General features: G+C 48.1%; 1 long non-coding RNA gene across 1 annotated transcript; it reads left to right on the top strand.

Annotated features, from left to right (window-relative positions):
- Nucleotides 1–258: 258 nt before the first annotated feature.
- On the top strand, nucleotides 259–2,791 carry LOC147578675 (uncharacterized). Its single transcript, XR_015254332.1, has 3 exons — nucleotides 259–387; nucleotides 868–978; nucleotides 2,539–2,791. It is a non-coding gene; the product is annotated as an uncharacterized LOC147578675 (long non-coding RNA).
- Nucleotides 2,792–8,347: the final 5,556 nt, after the last annotated feature.

The following is an 8,347-nucleotide window of genomic DNA, read 5'->3' as shown; positions in this document are numbered from 1 at the left end:
CCCTCAAGTTAAAGTTCCTAGTTTTTTACCATTTCAAGGTTATATTTTACAATTAAAATTTGTAACAAGAACCACTTCACATGTTTCAAAAAAAAAAAAAACTAAAAATGATTAATGAGAAGTCTTTTCCCCACCTGTCTCCCATCTGCCCAGTTCCCATCTTCAACCCCTCCACCCCCAGGTAACCATTTGTGCAATTTATTTTTACCGCCACCAAGGACACTACTTTGGCAGCCATGTCTGCCAGACAGAATGTCGAGTATGCTGGTTGGGCCGCACAGGGTAGAGCTTGGTGCAGTTGGCTGCATGTAAGAGAAAATAAGGAAGGCTGCGTTAAAGCCAGACAGAAATTTGCTAGAACTTGCTAGAACCTTGCCTCACGAATAGGTAAGAGAGCACCATCAGGATGGGAAATCAATCATTCTCCTTACAGTGTGACAGGGTGCTTGCTATGGACTCAATTGTGTCTCCTCAAGATTCATATGTTGAAGTCCTAACCCTGCATGTCATGGTATTTGGAGGTGGGGCCTTTGGGAGGCAATTAGGTTTGGATGAAGTTATGGGGGTGAGGCCTCTGGGACGGGCTCGGGGTCCTTAGGAGAAGAGGAAGAGATCAGAGCTCTTTCTCTGCCGCCCCCGTGTGCGGACCCCGCGAGAAGGCAGCTGTCTGCAAGCCAGCAAGGGAGAACCCGACCGGGCTGGCCCCACCGAGTCTACGCTGTTTTGTGATGGCAGCCCGAGCTGCCCATGACGCTGTTCAGGGACCACCAAGTGAGCTCTGAGAAAACAGTGAAAAGATTTTCGGTGCTTTGAAATATACCTTTCAATTGTCTTGCCCAGAGCGTCCCACTGTGCTGTATTTGAAAGGGCACGAGAGACTGAGAACCACTGGTCTGGAGGAAAGGGACGACCACAGAGACAGGACTCTTCCGTGCTTGAAGCCGGAGACAGATAATTGGACGGCACACGAGCACACAGGTGATTAACTTCCCGGCCCCTCCCAAGCTGTGCTCACGCTCTGGCAACTGCTAAATTCTCCTCTGGGAGGACTTTAGGGGGAGAATGAATGCATGTGAAAGGATTTGCGAACCTGCAAGGGTGGCGTTAGGTTCTAGAGGCTGGCTGCCTGACCCAACTCCTATGGGGTACCGAGTTATTTTCACTGGGATGATTTCATTTTCCCTCCCCACCCCGTTTGTTTGGATTTGAAGATAATGCTGCCCTCTGCTGGAATGATCTTGCAACTACAGCCCCTGGCCACCCAGGGCGAACCCCACCCACGCCCCTGGCCCCTCCCCCGCCCAGTCGTTTGCTTGATCTCAGTTGTTGTCTGTATAGCTAGGGGTCTCAGGCTTTGCTAAGTCACGTCTTACAGCCATGGTGAAGTTGGCTTTCCCTTCAGTGCTATATCCCAGAGGCTGGAGGTGAGATAAACAGGAGGCAAATTACTTCTGGGTCTCCCAGTCTCCAGAAACAAAACCCATCTTTTTTTTTTTTTCTTCTTTTCCTTCTTCAACCATTTTTGTTTTTTTTAAACGTTTATTTATTTTTGAGAGAGACAGAGTGCGAGTGGGGGAGGGTCAGAGAGCGAGGGAGACACAGAATCTGAAGCAGGCTCCGGGCTCTGAGCTGTCAGCACAGAGCCCCACGTGGGCTGGAACCCATGGACTGTGAGATCGTGACCTGAGCCAAAGTTGGACACTTAACTGACTGAGCCACCCAGGCGCCCCCTTCTTCAACCACTTTTTATCACATCCTACTCACTAAGCTGTCTCTTAGGCACTTGGGATACGGTGATCAAGATAGATAAGGATTTCTACCTTCCTGAAGCTTACAGTTTAGAGAGGAGAGAGAATAAACAACAGTATATGTAATAAACAAGCAGATATACAATATGTTAGGAAGTGGTAAGTGCTGTGAGAGAAGAAAAATGTTTAGAATACAGCATAGCCAGGGACATCAGAAATGCTAGGGGAGGGGCAGTTGTGAATAGGTGGACAGGGCGGGCCTCGAGCATTTGAGCAAAGTCTCAGAGCAGGTGGGGGAGTTTTTCCCCCAAAGGGAGGTCTGCGGGAGAACATTCAGAGAAGAAAAGACATTGGAAGCAATGCACTAAGGCAGGAATGGAGCAACCAGGCTAACATGGCTGGAGCAGAGTTCTGAGGGGGGAAGGAGGAGGATACAAAGAGGATGCTATGGGCTGAATTATGTCCCCCTCTCCCCAAATTCATATGTGTTGGAGTTCTAACCAGAAGTATGTCAGAATGGGACCCTGTTTGGAAATAGGGCTGTTGCAGATGTAATTAGTTAAGACAAGGCCATGAGAGGGCGCCCTAATCCAACATGACTGGTGTCCTTACAAGAAAAGGGGAAATTTGGGGGCACCTGGGTGGCTCAGTCCGTTGGGCTCAGGTCATGATCTCGCAGCTCTCGTGAGTTCGAGCTCGCTTCAGATCCTCGGTCTCCCTCTCTCTGCCCCTCCCCTGCTTGAGCCCCCCCGCCCCCCCGCCAAATAAATACATATATTTTTTTAAAAAGGGGGACATTTGGACACAGACACCTGCCCACGAGGAGAGCACCATGTGATGATGAAGGCAGAGATCAAGGCGATGCATCTACAAGCCAAGGAATGCCAGAGGTGGCTAGCAAACCAGCAGGCGCTATGAGAGAGGCCTGCAACAGATTCTCCCTTGCAGACCCTCCCTCAGGAGGAAGCAGCCCTGAGGGCGCCCTTATCCTGGAGGTCCGGCCTCCAGAACTGGAAGACAATACATTTCTGCTGTCTAAGCCACCCAATCTGTGCTACTTTGCTGTGGCGGTCCTAGCACACCTAAGGCACAGGGATGATGAGGAGGGATGGGGATGCGGGAGGCGGGGCATGGAATGATGGAGGAAAGCCTTAAAGGACTCTGGCTTTATTCAAATTCTTTTTTTTTTTCATGATTAAGTGGGATATATCCCCTCCCCCCCATGCAAACTAAATGAAAACCATTAATATAATTCACTTGCTAATATATCTAAGAAGGAAAAAAAAAGTCATAGGACTATCTACATAGGCCTTTGACAAGATTCAACACCTAGTCCTGATTTAAAAAATAAAACTCAGTATAACACTGTGTGTTAACTACACTGGGATGCAAATTTTAAAAAGTCATTAAAATCATCTAGACCTGTATGCAGAAAGCATTTTCAAAAATAGAAGAATGGAATTGTATTCATAAATAAGATTGAAATGAATCTTTCAATAACAAAAATCAGTGTTAAGACAAAAAAAATGAAGTCAATAACATCACATAGGTGATGACTTTAAACACAATTATGGGGGCGCCTGGGTGGCGCAGTTGGTTAAGCATCCGACTTCAGCCAGGTCACGATCTCGCGGTCCGTGAGTTCGAGCCCCGCGTCAGGCTCTGGGCTGATGGCTCGGAGCCTGGAGCCTGCTTCCGATTCTGTGTCTCCCTCTCTCTCTGCCCCTCCCCTGTTCATGCTCTGCCTCTCTCTGTCCCAAAAATAAATAAAAAATGTTGAAAAAAAAATTTTAAACACAATTATGAACTGAACTCTAGCTTTTATTTGGACTTTGCCAGTTTTTCCATTATCACTGTTTTCTGCAGCAGGATCCAGTCCAGGGGTCACATTGCCTCTGGTTGTCATGTCTCCCCAATCTCCTGTGACCTATGGCAGTTTCACTCAGTCATTCCTTGTTTTTCATGACCTTGATAGTCATGAGGAGTATTGACCAGGTATAGAAGGCCTCCCCAGTCTGGGTTTGTCTGATATTTTCCTCCTGATTAGATGGGGGTTATGGGTTTTTGGAGAGAACACTACAGATGTGGATGCCCTTCTCATCACATCCTATTGGGCATGTAGGAGCCCACACGGCATCCCTGGTGATACCAACCTTCCTTACCTGGGTAAGGTAGTGTTGTCCAGGTTCCTCCACTGTGAAGTTGCTTAAAATGCATTTACAAAAATCAAAGCAGCCAAGGGCGCTTGGGTGGCTCAGTCGGTGGTTAAGCATCTGACTTCGGCTCAGGTCATGATCTTGCGGTTTATGAGTTGGAGTCCCGCGTCGGGCTCTGTGCTGACAGCTCAGAGCCTGGAGCCTGCTTTGGATTCTGTGTTGCCCTCTCTCTTTGCCCCTCCCCTGCTCACTGTCTGTCTCTCTGGAAAATAAACCTAAAAAAATAAAAAAAATTAAAGCAGTGAAATTCATTCTTTGCAGCCATTGTAGGGCAGTAAGAAAGTATGACTGTGGTCTGACTTAGAATGTCAAAGGACCTGGCTGGCGTGATGAGAACAGACTAGAAGAGCAGGGGCAACACAAGGGGGACTGGGTTGTCGCTTCAGTGATCCAGGTGAGAAGGGAAGGTGGCAGGGGTCAGGGCACCAACAGCAGAGGGGGTGAAAAAATAGGAGTTAGAATCAATTTTGGTCGAGTCAGCAGAATTTGCTGGTAGATCAAGCATTGCATGTCAGGTGTAAGAGATAAAGAGGTGTCAATGAAGAGTCTACAGATGGCGGTCCGAGCTGCTGGAAGGACGGAGTTGCCACTGACCGAGCTAAGGTAAAGATTCCAATCTGCCATTTCACTCCTCTCCACTACTGCGTCCATTTAACCAATATTTATTTGGTGGCAGGGCTGGCTGCAGGACCCAGTCAAAAGGAAAATGTGGGGCTCCTTGTTCCAAAAGCAAGAGAAAAGCTTGTTTGTTTCTTTTGCAATCTTTCTCTGAACTGGACTCCGTGTTTTTTATTTGCTATTCGATGCTGTGCTCCCTGAAGCATGGGGTGCTTGTGGGCTGGGAGAGTGGGTGGCCGAGCCCAAGGAGGCAGTAAGAGGCAGGAGTGCACATGAGCTGAGCCCCAAGCTCCAGCGTGTGCTCCACCGTCCTGCCGGACTTCACGCGAAGGCACGGATTCCAAGATAAAGTTATTAAGAATTTCAAGGCAGTGACTGCAGGGCGTCACGCCCCAAGCTCGGGGTTCTTCTGAGTGCGGGGCTTCCTGTGGCTGCACGGGTCATACACCGACTTCCTGTCTGGCATCTGCTAGTATGTGTCACACACTTTGTGGGGCACCAAGAATGCAAAACGGAATCCTTTCTAGTTCCTGCCTTTAAGGAGGAGCCAGGAAAGAAAGGATGCTTCATGAATCCCTACTCTGTGCCAGAGCCTCGCCGGTTCACAGCCCAGTGGGAGGGACAGGCTCCTAAAAATGATACAGTAATACAGTCTGAAAACTACAACAGTGGAGGACCCGGGCGGGTGACACGGGAGCCCCAAGGGGAGGGGCAGGAGGATGCAGGGCATTTAGGGCTTGAGGAGTTGGCACTTAAGTTTTTGTTTGTTTGTTTTTTAGATAGAAAGAACAAGTGGGGGAGGGGTGGAAAAAGAGGGAGAGAGAGAATCCCAAGCAGGCTCTGCACTGTCAGCACAGAGGCCGATGTGGGGCTCGAACCCATGAGTCGTGAGATCGTGGCCTGAGCTGAGGTTGGATGCTTAACTGACTGAGCCACCCAGGCGCCCCTAGGGCTTGAGGAGTTGGGAGTTCAATGGACAGGAGGCTCAGAGTTCTGGACGTCTGCTCACAAACCTAGCTGGACCAGCTAGGTGAGGAGAGGGGGATATGACCATTAGAGTGTTATATATTCATTTTTTAGTGAAAATGGCTAAATACATATTTCTTCATTGCAAAAGTAAGGCTCATCATAGAAACGGGGCAACTTCAAAAGATATAAACAAGCAGCTATCTGTAATCCCACCACCCAAAGATAACCACTGTTAACATTTTTTCATTTTTGAGAGACAAAGAGAGATAGAATGTGAGTGGAGGGGGGTCAGAGAGAGAGGGAGACACAGACTCGGAAGCAGGCTCCAGGCTCTGAGCTGTCAGCACAGAGCCCGACACAGGGCTCAAACTCAGGAACTGTGAGATCATGACCTGAGCCGAAATCAAGAGTCAGACGCTTAACTGACTGAGCCACCCGGGTGCCCCAAGGAAGGCCAGTATTTGAACGATGGTCTGTCTGACTCCAAAGCAGAGCTTTCTGGGTCATTCGTGAGGATTTTTGAATTCATTCCAGAGTGTGTTCTCAGACGGGTTCTTATGTGCTTACTTTTCAAGGTTCCTCTTTGGCTTCTGCCAGGGTTTGGCAGGCAGGGCTAGGAGGTCTGCACCTGCCCAGGTCATACCTCTGTTAAGTCCTCTGTTACCCTGACTGTCGCAGCCTGGACCCTGTGATTCGCTGACATTCCTCCCCTCTCCTTTCATTCCAGATCACTTTTGTTTTCCAGAACTCTTTCAGTTGGTCATCATTTTGGTTGCAAGCAACGGAAAACTCAGCCTGAACTGGTCTGAACAATAAAGAGAATTTATTGGCTCACGGAACGGAAAAGTACCAAGGGAAGATTGCCTCTGGGTGTGGTTTGTTCAGGACGCTGGCTCCAATTCTCTCAGTTCTGTCTTCCTCTGTGTGTTAGGTTTTGTCTTTGGACGGGTTTGCCGTTCATGACGGTAAAATGGCATCCAGCCATAACAATACCACATCCTTGCTTTTCCACAGTCACCAAACAGCCATCCTGAACTTGGCTCTGCGTGGTTCATCTTAGGTCACGTATGTACCCTGCGCCTGGCACTGTGGCAATGGGGGTGATCACTGGAGAGAGGGGAGAATCCTCTCCTCCACCTCCCTTGCCTTTATTCTGGTCCCCAGGTCCAAGCGGGTCCTTCTGCAGGAATGTAAAGAGATGCTGACACTGACATCAAAGCTGACATAGGGATGGAATAGATATACTTACAGCCATATTGTGCTGTTCACAGGCTTTCGCCTAGAAGCTTTCATTTTTAGAAAGGAGTGGCGAGAAGAGGCCCCCGCACTTTGCCAGAGGACTGGCATTCAGGCTACACATGTCACAACAGTCTTTGTGGCACTGGATGTTCTGCACAGAATAGAAAGACGCTTTCCCATTAGGAACATTATAGATCCGCTGAAGAGGGAGCAGTTCTAAGCAGGAAGGTGAGGTACAGCAGATATGTTGGGTGGGCAGATTGCTGGAACATTTTCAAGTGGATAACATTTTATTCCAAGCTCATCTATGTGTGCCTTTCCCCTCCTTCAGTGCAATGCTCTTTCCTTTCTTTCCTTCCACGAAAGGGAACTTCTTTTAATTAAAAAAATTAAAAAGAAATTAAAATACAACTCATTGGCAAGTTCGCTAACATACAGCGTATACAATGTGCTCTTGGCTTCAGGAGTAGATTCTCATGATTCATCGCTTACGTACAACACCCAGCGCTCATCCCAACAGGTGCCCTCCTCATTGCCCATCATCCATTTCCCCTGCCCCCCCCCCCCCCACCAACCTTCAGTTTGTTCTCTGATTTTAAGAGTCTCTTATGGTTTGCCTCCCTCTCTGCTTGAAACTATTTTTCCCCCTTCCCCCATGGTCTTCTGTTAAGTTTCTTAAATTCCACATATGAGTGAAAACATATGATATGTCTTTCTCTGCCTGACTTCTTTCACTTAGCGTAATACCCTCCAGTTCCATCCATGTTGTTGCAAATGGCAAGAATTTATTCTTTCTCACTGGCAGGTAGTATCCCATGGTATATATAAGCCACATCTTCTTTATCTATTCATCAGTTAATGGCCATTTGGGCTCTTTCCATAATTTGGCTATGGTTGATAGCACTGCTATAAACAGTGGGGTACACGTGCCCCTATGAATCAGCACTCCTGTATCCTTTGGATACATTCCTAGTAGTGCAATTTCTGGGTTGTAGGTTAATTCTATTTTTAATTTTTGAGGAACCTCCACACTGTTTTCCAGAGCGGCTGCACCAGTTTGCATTCCCACCAGCAGTGCAAAAGAGATCCTCTTTCTCCGCATCCTCGCCAACGTCTGTCATTGTCTGAGTTGTTAATTTTGGCCATCCTGACAGGTGTGAGGTGGTATCTCAGTGTGGTTTTGATGTGTATTTCCCTGGTGAGGAGTGATGTGGAGCATCTTCTAATGTGTCTGTTGGCCATCTAGACGTTTAACTCTTGTCCTCCGGATCAGCTTCCCCCTGGAGACCTAAGCTACCAGTGTTGCTACCCCTACACTCATCCAGAGGACTGCTTGTCTTTTGCTCCTTGGGCTTGAGGATGGACCAGCCCCTTCCCCTCCATACCTCAGTCACTCATTGGTTTAGATGGGAATGCTGTACTGACTGGACTGAGGGCGTAAGAAAAGCAGAAGGGAGTTTTATACAAAGAGTATAAATACAATAGGTATTCACTGGGGCTGCTCCTGCCCTGGTCTTTCTCACTGGTCCCTTGCAAGGACTTCCCCATCCCGCAACT

Source organism: Puma concolor, chromosome C1, assembly GCF_028749965.1.
Source record: "Puma concolor isolate L17-30 chromosome C1, mPumCon1.1.hap2, whole genome shotgun sequence".
Lineage (NCBI taxonomy): Eukaryota > Metazoa > Chordata > Mammalia > Carnivora > Felidae > Puma > Puma concolor.
Note: the sequence above shows the minus strand (reverse complement) of the source record. Positions and strands in the feature narration are given on the sequence as shown.